This window comes from Canis lupus, chromosome 11, assembly GCF_048164855.1.
Source record: "Canis lupus baileyi chromosome 11, mCanLup2.hap1, whole genome shotgun sequence".
In the NCBI taxonomy this organism is placed as follows: Eukaryota; Metazoa; Chordata; class Mammalia; order Carnivora; family Canidae; genus Canis; species Canis lupus.
Window position 1 is genome coordinate 8558404 of NC_132848.1, and position 15823 is coordinate 8574226.

The following is a 15823-nucleotide window of genomic DNA, read 5'->3' on the forward strand; positions in this document are numbered from 1 at the left end:
GTCTATTCATTTGTCTTATCAAATTTGTTTAGTTGGCAAACATTGTATTTGTTGGCAAAACCTATATCTGTTGGCAAAAAAACTATAATAATAAAATATATAATAAAGTAGTATAAGCTATAATATCTCTTGACTATTCTTTTAATATCAGTTAGACCCATAGTGAATACCATTCTTTCATGCCTGTTATTGGTAATTTCTATTTTCTTCTTCCTTGATCAATTTAATTAGGGGTTTGTCAGTGTTGTTGCTCAAGAACCTATTTTTGACGATGTTAATTTTCTCTATTGCTTGTCAGTTGTCTATTCCATTTATATTCATTCTTATCTTTACTATTGCCTTCCTTCTACTACTTTTGAATTTACTCTTTTTCCAGATTATTTTTTTTAAGATTTTATTTATTTATTCATGAGAGACAGAGACAGAGAGAGAGGCAGAGACACGGGCAGAGGGAGAAGCAGGCTCCATGCAGGGAGCCTGATGTGGGACTCAATCCCAGGATCCCAGGATCACACCCTAGGCCAAAGGCAGAGGCTCAACCATTGAGCCACCCAGGTGCCCTTTTTCCAGATTCTTAAGGTGAAATCTTCAATAATTGGTTTTAGAACTTTCTTCTTTTCTAGTATAAGCATTTAAAGTTACAAATTTTCTTCTAAACATTGTTTTAAGCTGCTTCGTACAAATTTTGATATGTTGTATTTTCTTTACCATACAGCTAAAATTATTTTTTTATTCCCTGTGTAGTTTTTCTTTGATTCATGAATTGTTTAGACATATATCATTTACTTTCCAAATGTTTGGCATTTTTCTCTTGATATCTTTTTTATTTTGGTTTCTAATAGTGGCCTGGGAACACACTCTGTATGATTTTAGTATTTTTAATTTCATTGAGACTTATTTTGTGGCCCACTATATAGTCTATCTAGGTTTATATAATATCTGCATTTGAAAATAATGTATTGTGCCACTGTTGGTGGTACTGTTTTATATTAATTAAGTCAAAGTAGTTGACAGTGTGTTCAGAAATAATCCTTTACTGATTATCTGTGAAGTTGTTCTATTACTTAGGGAGATTTTGACATCTCCAACTATGCTGGGGATCCTTGGGTGGCTTAGCGGTTTAGCACCTGCCTTAGGCCCAGGGTGTGATCCTGGAGTCTCGGGATTGAGTCCCACATCAGACTCCCTGCATGGAGTCTGCTTCTCTGTCTCTGTCTCTGTCTCTGTCTCTCATGAATAAATAAATAAAATCTTTTTAAAAAAATGAAATCTCCAATTATGATGGTGGATCTATGTCGCCTTTCAATTGTGTCCATTTTAATGTATTTTAATGCTGTTACCAGATATTCACCCTTTTATGATTTTTATGTCTTCCTGATGAATTGACTCCAATAGGCCTTTATATCTGTTAACACTCTTTGTCTAGACATTTACTTTATCTGCTATTAGTATAGTCATCAGCTTTCCTGTGCTGAATGTTTGCATGGTATATTTTTCTTTTTCCATTCAATTTACTTTCAGCTTATCTGTGTTGTATATTACAAGCGCATATCTCATAGACAATATGGTTGGGTCTTACTCTTTTAATGAGTGCTCAGTAAGTTTTCTTTTCCTTAATCACTATTTTGCCTTCACTCATATTTCGTAGTCTTTCTCAGTGTTTTAACTCTATAAAGAGTCAGATATTTAAAGTCAGATATTTACCCTTTATGCACCTGGTTTTGAGTCAAAGAGATCATCGAAGTTGCCACTTCCTCAACTCTTTCCAGCAAGATTATAACTTTCTTGAGATGCCAAAATCAAGAATGCCAAGGAATCCCTAGTAATAGTTACTAAACCTAAGTTCAACTCCTTGCACTTGTTATGATTTAAAAGGATGTTTTAAATTGATTTAGCACATGGCAAGGACAGTGCCTGAATGCACATTCTACTGTGGGTTCTGACTGGGGCTAGAGTTCTGTTGCCCTTAGCAGACTATTCAGCTGAGGACAGCGTTTCTGATAACTTGGAATCCCATTCCAGGTAATAACTGAGGAGCTGAGGCTTCTTTTCTTCAAGTATAGGCACAGTTGTATTCCCCTAAATGCCCTTCCTTTCCTTCTCTCATTGACACACATCTAACCGTTTTTAGTCCATTCTCACTGTCTTGGAATATTGCTGTAATTTAAATGTTCCCTTTTCAGAAAGAGCTTTGTACTCTCTGCATCCATGGAACTCACACTGCGCCTCCCTCTGAAATAAAACCAGTACAGAAGGACAGTGTTATACTGAAATCCATCTGAGTGGTTGATTAATTTCTTACCCTGTTTGCTCTTCCTAAGCCATTCTATTCATGTCTAAGTAAAGTGTCCCCCTAGCCCTATAGATTTGTTTAAAAAATATTGAGTGGTTACTGCTGTGTTCTAGAAACTGGGAATACAGAGGTAAATGAGACAGGAAGTGTCACTGTCATGGATTTTAGTTTGCAGTGATCAGAGACTGATAACACATCAACATAAAAATAAAAAGATACTTTTTTTTTAATTTTTTTTTTTTTATTCATTTATGATAGTCACAGAGAGAGAGAGAGAGAGAAAGGCAGAGACACAGGCAGAGGGAGAAGCAGGCTCCATGCACCGGGAGCCCGATGTGGGACTCGATCCGGGGTCTCCAGGATCGCGCCCTGGGCCAAAGGCAGGCGCCAAACCGCTGCGCCACCCAGGGATCCCAAAAGATACTTTCAAGTAGGGATAAATGCCTAGAATGTTGCTGAATCTGATGAGAGGAGAAAGGATTAGAAAGGAAACGAAATTTAGAACATGGCAGGGTCCTTATTCCTTTCCCAGATGAAGTCTTGGTGGAGTGTGGGAGGTCATAGGACCTTTGATAGATCCGAAGACCTAGGAGAATAAAGAAAGAGAGACCCATACCACGTCCTTGGATAGGGCATAGGAACGACACAAGACTTCAGTATTTTCCCCAGGCTTGGCATGCTTCAGGAGCAAAAGAAATATTGGCCGGTGATGTCTACACAGATGACCCGAGACACCCCCACAAAGTACTGTGATTCCCATGATATTTCAGATAAATGTAAAAATGTAGAGAAAGGCATGATTCTAGCACAGATTACTGACTGGCCAAAGAGGCCTTATAGTTGCAGCATGAAAGTTGACCTTGAGGGATGTCTTTTTCTGCTTTGGAATCTTAGTTTAAATCCCAGCTGTTATGGTCTAGAAAACAACTGCAAAGTCAGTTTAAAAGAAAAAAAAAATCACTCTTACATTTGTGCATAGCACTGAAATAGAATGAAAAGAGAGAGAATTAAAGCACTGAAGAATTAAAAGCAACCCTACAAATAATTTAAAGCCAGAGTTGCCCAATTAAACTAAAGCTCACATAAAAGTGCCTGTGAAATTTACCTTTATACAGCCAGCCCCCTTTACGTTTTCCCTGACTTCTATGCAGAAAAATCCTTGGTTTTTTTTTTTTTTTCAGTTCCCTTTCGATTTGCACAAAGTTTTAAATGTGTGAACATTTGCAACCACCTCACACTGCTACCTAGATAATCAACGCGTATATGTATTTCCTTGAGTCAACCATGTCCAAGGTTGGATAATTGCCTGTGATTTCACAGATAAACTGAATTTCTTTGGTGCTAAAGCTGAAATAGCTTTACTGGAGCAAAGCCCATGGCAGAGGGCTGCCCACATCCAGCAGTACCGGATCACTTCTACACACACTCTCTCTCTGCAGTCTTGATTCTCTAGCCTAGGAAATTTAATTTTCTTTGAAGTTTGATTAATTTTTTCCAAGTCTGATGAAGTTAAACATTCTCAGAAAAACCATCTCAGAAAACCATCAAATTTATATTTATGTGTTCCATACACTTAAATAGGGATGTGCATTTTTTCTTCACTGATCTTCAGAACCAAGAAGAGCTTTTGAAACATGTTGTCTTCCTTTACTTGTAAGTTTATTATTTTTAGAGCTGTTTTCCTAAATATTCACAATTTTTATTTCCACTTTTCAAAGTTGTAACTCTGGAAATACCCCAGGATATCAGTTTCTATACATGCTTCTTTTAGTGAAGAAGGAGAAGGAGGAGAAGGAGAAAGAGAAGGAGAAGGAACAGGAGAAAGGAAGGAAGAAAGAAAAGGAAAAAGAAAAAGGAAAAGCTCCAACTCATGCTTTAACCACTTTGAAAGCCAAGTGTGGCTGGCTTATGAGAACACTGGTATTCCAAATGACAGGCAACAGATCGTGTCATTCTGGAAATAGACACCTGCCTGCAACCTCAGAACAATAGTCATGATCAACTATTGGAAGCAATTCACGGACCTAGTGTTAGAATCAGCATATGAAAAATATCAATAAAATTTAGGTATGATTTCAGACCCTTTGCTCCTAAGTGCTTTAAGTATTGTTATGTTTTAGGTTTCCACAAATTCCATGATCTAGCAACATCTGAACCTTCTCTCTAGATTTCATTAGCTTTCCAGATATTTATTTTCTCATGGCTTCTCCTGCCTCCCAGTCCTAGCATGCTGTGTTTATCGAGATGTCAAATAAACCTCTTCACTATGTTCTCTGCATTGAAACCATTTCTAGTGGACGTTTCACGAAAACAAGATGGATATATGTAGATGACAAAAAGATGAACAGTCCTATGGACCAGTTAGCCTCCCATCCTTTCCTTCTGACTTTCTCTTGTTTCACTTTCTTCTTACTTTCTAACATAGAAGATGTTGCTCAGGGCTATCAGAAAGCCATGCCTGGACATGGTGGTGTGATTATTAGTATGTAATCTAGAGCATATCCTAGCATAATATTTGTTTCCCAGCCTGGGCTAGGGAGCTTGCTTTCCTGTTTTGTTTTGTTTTTTTAATGAAAATAATAGATGAGTTGAGGATGCCTGAGTTCATGCTCTGAAATGAGTTATATATATATTTTTACTAAATAGCTACTGAGTTTAATACATGGACTCCCTGAATATTACACAGTAGAGTGAGCCACAGATAAAAGCTCAGTCTCTATTCTGATAGTCTGTATTCTCTTCTTTCTTATATAATCCACATCCTGCTGCTTCCTCTTGTGTTTCATGTTGTTCCTTGCTTTCTGCCTCTAATGATGTACATGCTCGACTTCCACATTAAGAAGTCGTCTCCCATTGTTTTTAAGGGCACTTATTTTCCCTCAACTCTTATTCAAATCCCACCTACTGAAGACTTATTCTTCTGCATGCAGTTTGTTGATGAGTAAAGTTATTGCCCAGACCTTTTAGTAGAAAAGCAATATCCATTGTAGTACCTTACTGGAAAATGGAATTGCAATGTGAACCGAAACTCTGACACTGCTTGATGGCACTCTACCATCCTCTTGGGCTGCCAGACTTCAGACTTCCACTCTTCAACCCCTTCCTGCCTCTTTCATGTAACTTGTCACATGAAATCTATTTTTTCTATAACTTTTAAAGATTTTTATCTATTCATGAGAGACACACAGATAGAGGCAGAGACACAGGCAGAGGGAGAAGTAGGCTCCTGACTGGGAGCCCAATGCGAGACTCGATCCCAGGACCCCGGGATTACAACTTTAGCTGAAGGCAGACACACAACCACTGAGTCACCCTTTTTTTTCACCCTTTTATTTAATAAAATTTTTTTACATGAAATATATTGAAAGACTTTGTATTTAACTGAAATCACACATATGTGCACACACAGAAATAGAGTTCCAGTTTCAATTCAGAGAACTCCTACATAAAAAAATGTGAAGTGTCCACTGAATATGAATAAACTGGGTTTCAGTTGAAAAAGCTGTGGTTACAAGTGACATAATGTTGCCAATAAATGTCAAAAAAAAAACCCCTCTCAGCTGTGAACTGACACATGCTGGACCCCAAAACTACAACTCTGATGTGAAAATGTGATATGACTAACCCATTAAAAATGTCACTGGAAAAAAATATATCACTGACAACAGCCTGTGGATTTTTTATTTTTACTTCAGCATCCCTAAATAACTCATTATCACTATTTGAACAATTGCATTTATTTCAGAATATGGGTTCACTTGTTCTAGGAGCAGTTTGCAGGCATTCTGGTATTCCATTTTAGCTCTTTACAGTGAGGGGCATCTGGGTGGTTCAGTGGTTGAGCGTTGCCCTTGGTTCAGGGTGTGATCCCAGGGTCCTGAGATCAAGTCCCCCATCAGGCTCCCCACAGGGAACCTGCTTCTCCTTCTGCCTATGTCTCTGTCTCTCCCTCTGTGTCTCATGAATAAATAAATAAAATATTTAAAAAAGAAGTTCTTTACAGTGAAATGATGTGCTCTGTGTTCTCTAAAATTGGGTCTTCATCACATTTTATAGCAACAAGTGTGGAAGGCGCCTTACCTGGTGGTGGTACATGCCTTAAGCAACTGAGACCCCTCGTGGCATCTTCTCCATAGAGGTCTGTGTGGACACTCTCCAGAGACTCAGGATATATAGCCTGTTCTCCCTTTTCCCTTCCATCATGAACCCTCTTGTTCTTATCTTCTGTGTTCAATTTCTATCCCACCCCTCACCGTGGGTTCTTTCTCCTTGCCCAGTACCCTCACATTAATATAATATTAAGACTATATTCCTGGCTTTATACTCTAAGTTCTGTTCCTGGGATCACTCTGCATCTTGAGGTATAGTTGAGATTCCCTGTGATCTAAGTCAGGTCAACCACTCCAAGTTCACTCTTGCCTGAAGAGTTTAAAAATCACATTTTCAATGGCTTGAGGGGAGAATCTTCTCTTCCTCTCAATTACTTTCCTCACCTACTTACTAGTACCTATAGTTAATTTACACCATAAACATAAGATTATATCATAATGTCATGACATTTTTTGTCTTTCTAGAATCCTTTCTTGGGGGCTGGGTATAGCATACTTTATTGGTGGTACGTGGCAAGGTAGGGCTCCCCAAGCTACTCCTCATCTTCGGGGAGTCTGGGATGGAAACTGTGGAGGTCAGAAGATTCTCATTGTGTTGGAGGATGAGTTGGGCAAGGACTTCCCAGTAGCTGAGGGCCTCTCTTTTCCTCTTGATCTCACTAGGGCTGGTAGTCCAGGGTGCTCTTTCTCCTTGGAGGCCAGGTGGACCATAAGGTCCAATTCCCAATTGCTATAGCCAAACTCATTGTCATACCAGGAAATGAACTTGACAAAGCGGTCACTGAGAGCAATGCCAGCCCCAACATCAAAAGTGGAAGAGTAGGTGTTAAAGGAGCAGGAGACAACCTGTCCTGTGTAGCCCAGGATGCCCTTGAGGGGGCCCTGTGATGCTTGCTTCACCACCTTCTTGATGTCATTGTATTTGGGAGCTTTCTCCAGGGGGCAGGTCAGATCCACAACCTACATGTTGGGAGTGGGGATATTGAAGGCCATGCCAGTGAACTTGCCATTCAGCTCATGAATGACCTTGCTTACAGCCTTGACAGGGCCAATAGAAACAGAGATGATGTTCTGGAAAGCCCCTTGGCTGTCATGCCACAGGTTCCTAGAGGGGCTGTCCACAGTCTTCTGGGTGGCAGTGATGGCATGGACCATGGCTGTGAATCCTTCCTCTATGCCAGAATTGTCATGAATGACCTTGCCAAGTGGTTGGTGGTGCAGGAGACATAGCTGCCATTCTTGAGGGAGTTGTCATACTTCTCATGGTTCACAGCCATCACAAACATAGGGGCATCAACAGAAGGGGCAGAGATGATGATTTTCCTGGCTCCAGCCTTCTCCATGGTGGTGAAGACCCAGTGGACTCCACAACATACTCAGCACCAGCATCATCCCATTTGATGTTGGTGGGATCTTGCTCCTGGAAGATGGAGATGGGTTTTCCATTGATGACAAGTGTCCCATTCTCAGCCTTGACTGTGCTGTTGAATTTGCCATGGGTGGAATCATATTGGAACATATATACCATGTAATGAAGGTCAATGAAGGAGCCATTGATGGAGACAGTATCCACTTGCCAGAATTAAAAGCAGCTCTGGTAACCAGGCACCCAGTATAGCCAAATCCATTTACTCTGACCTTGACCATTGTGTCTCAGGGTTGCAGCTGGCACTGCACCAGAAGATGCAACTGTCTATTTAACAGGGAGGAACAGAGACACCATTCTAGAATCCTTGATACGTGCTAAAGTTTGAATTTGCCAGGCCTGGCATCTTAAAATCTGGCAACAAGTTTTAATAAGGAGACAGAACCTTGGGATTAGTTAGAGGGGCAACATCTGGGACACCAGATGGGTGTGTGCGCATATGCATGTGTGGTGCTTCCATGTGCCCAGCATAAAGCCACTGTTTCTGTCTCCAAATCAGAGTCACCCTTTATTTTGCTGCAATTTTTATTCTTAAAAAAAATATAGAGGTAAATAAGTCTAATTTTTCTGTAGAAATAATTTGTATGCCAAAGAAGCTGAGGACGGCTTAATTTAACTCCTACTCATACAATCTACATAATTTCTCAGGAAGGAAGCTGCATTGATTAGGCACCTGGACACATCAGAGGCGTCACCAACATTATCTCAATTCTAGCAGCCATAGAAAGCAGATGTTATTGTTCCCAATTTAGTGAGAAAGAAACTAGGCAAGGTCACAGATCTATTACTGACATAGACAGAATTCAAATCTAACTCCTGAAACCTCGTCTTATGTATTTCTTACATTCCATATATAAGAGGAATCTAAGATAGTTAGAGCTCAGATTTTTAAGTCAGAGAGACCTGGGTTCAAATCTCCTCTGCCCTTGTTGCTGAGATGCAACAATTTACTTCTGGCTCTTGGCTATTTCCAGTTTTATATTTTTAACTTCCATCCTTTCACTTCTGTTGATTAGTGTCTATTACTTTTCCATTGCTCATTGTGCATATGTCATTGTAAGCCTAATGTTCCCCCATCTATAATTTCCATCACCATGTCAAATTCAGAATTAATTACTTAATTAACTCTGAACACTTAACGCTTCTGAAGTTGAAAGGCTGGACATTTTGGCATTACCTCCACTGTCATTTTCATTCATGTTAAAGAATACTTAATCATTATTTCTTCAATGAAATTACTATGTTTATAGTGTTTCTGTACACAACAGATGATTATGTAGTTTATATCATCCATGTCAAAATGTGGTTTCTTTATCTCAAATGAGCAGGGCAAGTTTAAAGTGACTGGCTCTTGAAGGAACCAGCTCTTAGTTGGACTAATATATCATAGAAGTATGTACTGACCATAAAATTATATGCTTTTTATCTAAATATTCCTATTCCAAAGATTAGGATTGTTGCTATGACAAAACAGTAATGGCCAATAACTACATAGCACTTACCATATGCTGGGTATGGTTCCAAGTAATAGATATATAATTCATTACTCACAATAACTCTGTGAGGAGGATATTATTATTATTACTCCCATTGTATGGAGACAGCAAGTAACTTGCCCAAATCACACAGCTAGAAAGTGGTAAGGATAGCATTACATGGGTCCCCGGGTGGCTCAGCAGTTTAGCACCACCTTCAACCCAGGGCATGATCCTGGGGTCCCGGGATCAAGTCCCATGTCGGGCTCCCTGCATGGAGCCTGCTTCTCCCTCTGCCTGTGTTTCTGCCTCTCTCTGTGTGTGTCTCTCATGAATAAATATATAAAATCCTTAAAAAAAAAAGATAGCATTACAAAGCGGAGACAAAATGTAGACTGTTCAATATATGATATTGGAATGATGATTTTCTACATGAAAAAAATAAAATCAGATCTCTATCTTGGTAATCCTCACCTAGATTAAGATCTATATGTGAAGTATAGAAGTTTAAACAGTGGAAGAAAATATAGAAATAAGTTTGTAATATTGATGCTAAGGAAGATTGTCTTATACAAAAAAAAAAAAGAAGAAAAAGCATATTTGATAAATTTTACATAAAAATTAAAATGTATGTTCAACAAAGACGTAATCAAAGCCAAAAGTAAGACACATAAAGCAGAGATAACCAAATTCATATGTAGATTTTTTTAAACTTCAAAAATCCATTAGAAAAAGAAAAATAATGCCACAGAAAATGGGCTAGATATGAACAGCCCATTCCTCCTATATAACAATTGTAAGAGGAAACCCAAATAGCCAGACAAAATGCTCAGCCATTTGGAAAACGAAAATTCAAACAACAAGATATCATTTCTCATCATCAAATTGCCAAGAACATTGAAGTGTTGGCAAGGATGCAGGGAAATGGGAATACTAGATGTGGCTATAGAAATAGAAATTAAGGGATGCTGGGTGGTTCCATTGGTTAAGCATCTGATTCTTGATTTTGGCTTTGGCTCATGATCTCAGGTTCCTAAGATTGAGCCCCAAGTCAGGCTCCATGCTCAGTGAAGAGTCTCCTTCTCTCCCTCTCCCTCTGCCTCTCCACGTACCACACACACACACACACACACACACACACACCACTCATGTGCATGTACTCTCTCTCTCTCTCAAAAAAATAAAATCTTTAAAAAAAATTTTAAATAGAAATTGGAACAACCATTTTGGAGAGCAATTTGGCAATATCTCATAAAACATTAAAATGTAATTCTAAGTAAAAGCATGTATCCTAGAGTGGTTCTTGCATTTATGCTCAGGAAAACTGAAGAAAGATATTCATTGCAACAGTGTATATAATAGCAAAATAGCAAGAAAAAGCAACCTAAATGCTCACCATAAATAGTATGACTTATAGTCATAAACCAGAATTTTATAAAGCAGTTAAGAAAAGTGATCTACTGGGTGTTATTCTGTATGTTGACAAATTGAACACCAATAAAAAATAAATTTATTATTAAAAAAAAGAAAAGTGATCTATTTTTAGTTAAATAGCTATAATACATTGTAGTATATATACTATTATAAATACATTCATATATCAACATGAAAAATTCCAAAAACCTGCTCTTCTATGGAAAAATAATACACAGATCAATGTTCACATTATATTTTTTCATATATAGTTTCTTTAAATGACACAAATTAGAACTGTCTTTTTTTTTAAAGATTTTAAGTAATCTCTACAGTCAACATGGGGCTCCAACTTACAACCCTGAGACCAAGAGTTGTATGATCTAGGAAAGAAGCCAGCCAGGGGCCCCTAAAAACTGTCTTATTGAGAAATAACTACAAAAAATAAAAACTGTACTATTAAGGTAATTCGATAAAAAGTTAATTAGAAAAATACCTAGATTAATTAAAGTAATTCGGGTAATATATCTACAGAAAACTAAGTATTGGAATAGCATAATTAAGGAAATACAGGTATAAAATAGAATTAAAGTAATTAGAGCAATATACCAACAAAACTAAAATATGAAATTTGTCATTAGGTAAGTGATTCAAATGAGTAATTTGGGTATTATAACAAAATAATTCTAAAATTGCAGTGGCTTAACCTAATTATTTCTTGCTCATGTAACAGTGTAGTGTAAATTTTCCTCATCATTACATATTATTCCTTCATAAAATGATTCAGGGTTTTGGACTCCTTCAGTCTTTAAACTGTAACATCCAAAAAAAAAAAAAAATTAAACTCTAACATCTTTTACAACCTTGTCTTCTACATCCAGCCAACAAAAGGGAAAAGAGATGTAGAGGGAACACATGTGCTTCTTAAAAGCTTTGGCAGGAAGTGACTCTCGACCATTCCATTGGTGAGAAATACTTATGAGAACATAGCTAAATAGAAGAGATGGGGCCCCTGGCTGGACAGTGATTTCTCAGTGACAACTCCAAACTCTGAAAAGGAGAGCAGAACTTTAAGCAAACAGCTGGCCATCTGTAATTCACCAAATTTAATCTTTTTCTATAAACGGAACTGGATGCAGGAGTGGGAGAGTAGAAGAGAAGCAAAAAGATTTAATATGTAATGTTTGGTAGGAAAAAATGAGGTACATCAAATATGATAGTTAATAGTTGCTGGCTCGGTGAGCATGTGAGTTTGCATGATGCTTTCCTCCATTTTAAATTTTTCTGTAAGGAAAAAGAAAAGATATCCCATAACTGCCAATGTAACCACATTACTACTTAGAACAGCCCTGTCACTCTGTCTTTGGATTCAATTTAGTGGCACCAGGTCATAGGAGAGATGTTCCTATAATGAGATTATTCTGGAAAGCAGCACAGTGAGATAAATGGATAAAATTGGAGGTCAGATTTGGGTTTTAATTAATACTGTCTGTGCCACTGCACCATGTGACCTTAGACACATTATTTGAACACTCTCAGCCGTGATAATATATAGTTCACAAATTGCTGGGAGGATACAGTGAGATGTTTTATGTCAACTGCTGGCCACAGAGTAGGGATTTTAAAATGTCAATACCTTTGGGATTCCTGGGGGGCTCAGTTGGGTAAGTGTCCCAACTCTTGATTTCGGCTCAGGTCATGATCTCAGGGTTGTGAGACGAGTTGAGTGCTGGGCCTGGAGCCTGCTTCAGACTCTCTCCCTCTCCCTCTGCCTTTCCTCCACACCTCTCCCCCTTCGAAAACAAATAAAATGTCAATCCCTTCTTTTTTGGTTTGTTTAGTAATTATTATAACAGAGTAGCAGTAAGGGGTGGAGTGGGTAATAACATTTCTGAATTTCTTTTTATATACCACAGAACTGGGGTACAAGCTCATTTGCATAAACTGTTCCCATTAAATTGTTCTTGTTTTGCCACTTCTGGAAATTCAGTTTTGTAAATATTTGTGTTGTTTATTTGACTTCCTCTCGAATTTCCTTCATGTGGTTTGTCTTTATGCATTTTGATTCCATAATACTGAGTCGTTCTCAGTTGTATGGTCTGATGTCTCCTGTGCTACTTTCATGATCATGGCTTTATAGCTTTTCCCTTCACACATTTTTCTTTTTTCACTTCTTAAAATTGTCCTGGGTCCCACGGCCCAAGATCCTCTCTTGCATGTTTCTGTTGGCCAGGCTGGAAAACACTTCAACGCCTGCTGAGGCAAAAAAAAAACAAACAAAAATATCGGAAAGGTTTTTAGACCCTAATTACTTGAAGGATATGTGGGGCATTCAACACAGGTAAGCTGGGCCCTTTACAATTGCTTCCCAGCAACCAATGCAGTCAGCTGGAAAATGTAATAAAATGCACAGTGAGGTCAACCCAGTTAGGTTATCCCAACTTCCGAGGTCATCCAAGTAATCACTTAGAAACAAAAGCCATATAGTCCTTGTAACCCACAACACTGGTGCTGTCCAACTGTGCTGATGATCTGCTCACTGCACAACCTAGCCCAGCGGAAGACTTCACACAGGAAATATTAGAGAGAGATGAAATACTCCTCTTCCCAACTCTCATTTCTCCTTTCAACTTCAAATGCCTTTAAAAAACATGGTTTTCAATCATTCATTGTTTTGTGCTGGTCTTAGCCTATTGATAACCAATGTTGTAGCAAGAGGCCCTCAGGAATCTTCATCAGGAAGCTTTGAAAGGACACGTTGATTACTTACAAGTCCTGGGAATTATAAGCACACCTGGGGCCACACAGCAAGGTCTCAGGGAAAGAGAGAAGCAGGCATGCATGAGGGAGTGTGTGCAGACCTAGGGACCTGCTCTTATTGGACAGACGGTGGCTTTCATGGGCTCGCTTTTTGGTGAATTTGAAACATATGAGTTGGAATTTAAAATACAGGGAGAAAAAAACCAAGAGGCACAAATGATCTTATCAAAATTAACCAAGATCTCTAAGACAAAGGAGCCTGAAATTTGGGGGTAGGGTTGAGGAGCTGGCTCTTTATCTAGTGTGTGGCTGGCACTGTTTTTTTAGCCAAGATAGCTGTCTTTGAAGTAGATGCTTCTTTGAAGTCGGTGCCTCAGCTTAAATCAGGCACTTGCATATGAAAAAAAAAAAAAAAAAGGAAAAAAGGAAATCCAATTGTGAAGTCTTATGCTATACTCATTCTTTCATTAATTCGTTTATTCTTTCCTTCAAGAAACACACAGTAAGTAGCATCATATGCCAGGTCCTAGGGGTTTGAAAAAGAACAAACTCAAAGCTGTAGCCTGGGGAAACTTAGCAAATGGAAAGGTATGCAAACAAGCAAATACAGGTCTTACACTCACATAGGTTAAAGAGGTGTGGGAGGGGAAGGTGGAGAAGCAACAGAGAGGAGGGGGATATTAGAACTTGGCAAAAGGCATGAACAGTGGTCGTAAGACTCAACGGATGGGCAAAAGCTGGACGCGATAGAGAACAGCAGGTGGAAAGGAGCAAATTCATTACATACTCAGGGATAATGAGGGTCTGCTGGGAACAAAGCATTGGTGATGGGGTCAATGAGAGAAAACTGGAGGAAAAAGTAAGAAAGTGATCCTGGGAAGTCAGGTACGGCCAGCTTATAAAAATGTCTTTTGCACGCTGAGGGACATGGCATGCAGAGACGCTAGAAAGGTCGCGGTGAGTATGCTAGCTGGACTCAGCTGTCTTACCTCACTATCTCCAAACCCTAATTTCTTCACTTGTCAAGTCAGGATAAGACTCAGAATTGAGTTAGAAATGGGAGATAATATGATGATTATGATATAGCTGCTACGTAGTGAGTACTATGCACAATTCTTGTGTTTTACATGGATTTATCTCATTCAATTATCAGAGAACAATATTATAGTATGTTAGAGATTGTGATTTTCCATATTTTACCACTGAGGCAATGGAGGTTAAATAATTTATTTTATTTTATTTATTTATTCATGAGAGACACAGAGAGAGAGGCAGAGACATAGACAGAGGGAGAAGCAGGCTCCAGGCAGGGAGCCCGACATGGGACTCGATCCCAGGACCCCAGGATCATGACCTGAGCCAAAGGCAGATGCTCAACCACTGAGCCACCCACCCACGTGCCCCAAACCATACTTCAATTTAAAATAAAATTCAAAAAAAAAATCAAAACTAACTAACTAACTAAATAAATAATAAAATTCAAAGCACCATTGAAGGAACGTTTTCCCTGAGGGAAATAAAGAGATATATTTGGACATGTTAACTTTGAGCTACTATTTGCTGAACAAGTGGGAATGTTTACCACGTAGCCAGTAATCATTTCAGTGGACGGGTGAGGATGGAACCTGAAAGGGAGTGTGTTGAGAAGAAAATGGGAAGCCACCAAAAAGGCAACAAATGCAGACCACATTTTGGGAAGTTTTGCTAAATAGGAGAGTGGAGCTATTGGAGAACGACATGAGAATGGGAGAGAAGAGAGGAAGAATTTTATGAAGGGAGAGCACTTACGTCATACAGGTGAGACAGATGGGAACCAGGTGTAGAGTGAGAGCTTGGATAAGAGTGTGGACAATTTTTCCCTGTAGGTTCCTATGTTTGCCATTGGAAAGATGATGTGATTTCTCATCTGATTACTTCTTTCTCAGTGAAGCATGAGATGAATTCATCAGCTGAGAGAGAGGAAAACATGCAAAAGATTCAAGGAGAGAGGAGAAAATATAAAACCATCATCTGAGAATACATAGTAAATTTATTAGAGGGATTCCAGCCTTTTTGACCCATTTGAGATTAGTGATCATAAATTTTAAAAGATGTGCAGTTGCATAGCTTTTTTCCAACCATGTGCAGTTGCCCTAGACCACATGTTGTTTTAATTAAAAGTTGGGTTGTTATTATTCTCTGTTGTCACAGAGAATAATTTTATCTTGGAGCGCTGGCTGGCTCAGTCAGCAGAGTGTGTGATTCTTGATCTCAGGTTTGTGAGTTCAAGCCCCACATTGGGTGTTGAGATTACTTAAAAACAACATCTTTAAAAGAAAAAGAATAATTTTATCTTAACGGATTACTC

General features: G+C 38.7%; 1 pseudogene; it reads right to left on the minus strand.

Moving 5' to 3' along the window:
• Positions 1–6978: 6978 nt before the first annotated feature.
• On the minus strand, positions 6979–8040 carry LOC140600498 (glyceraldehyde-3-phosphate dehydrogenase-like; annotated as a pseudogene).
• Positions 8041–15823: the final 7783 nt, after the last annotated feature.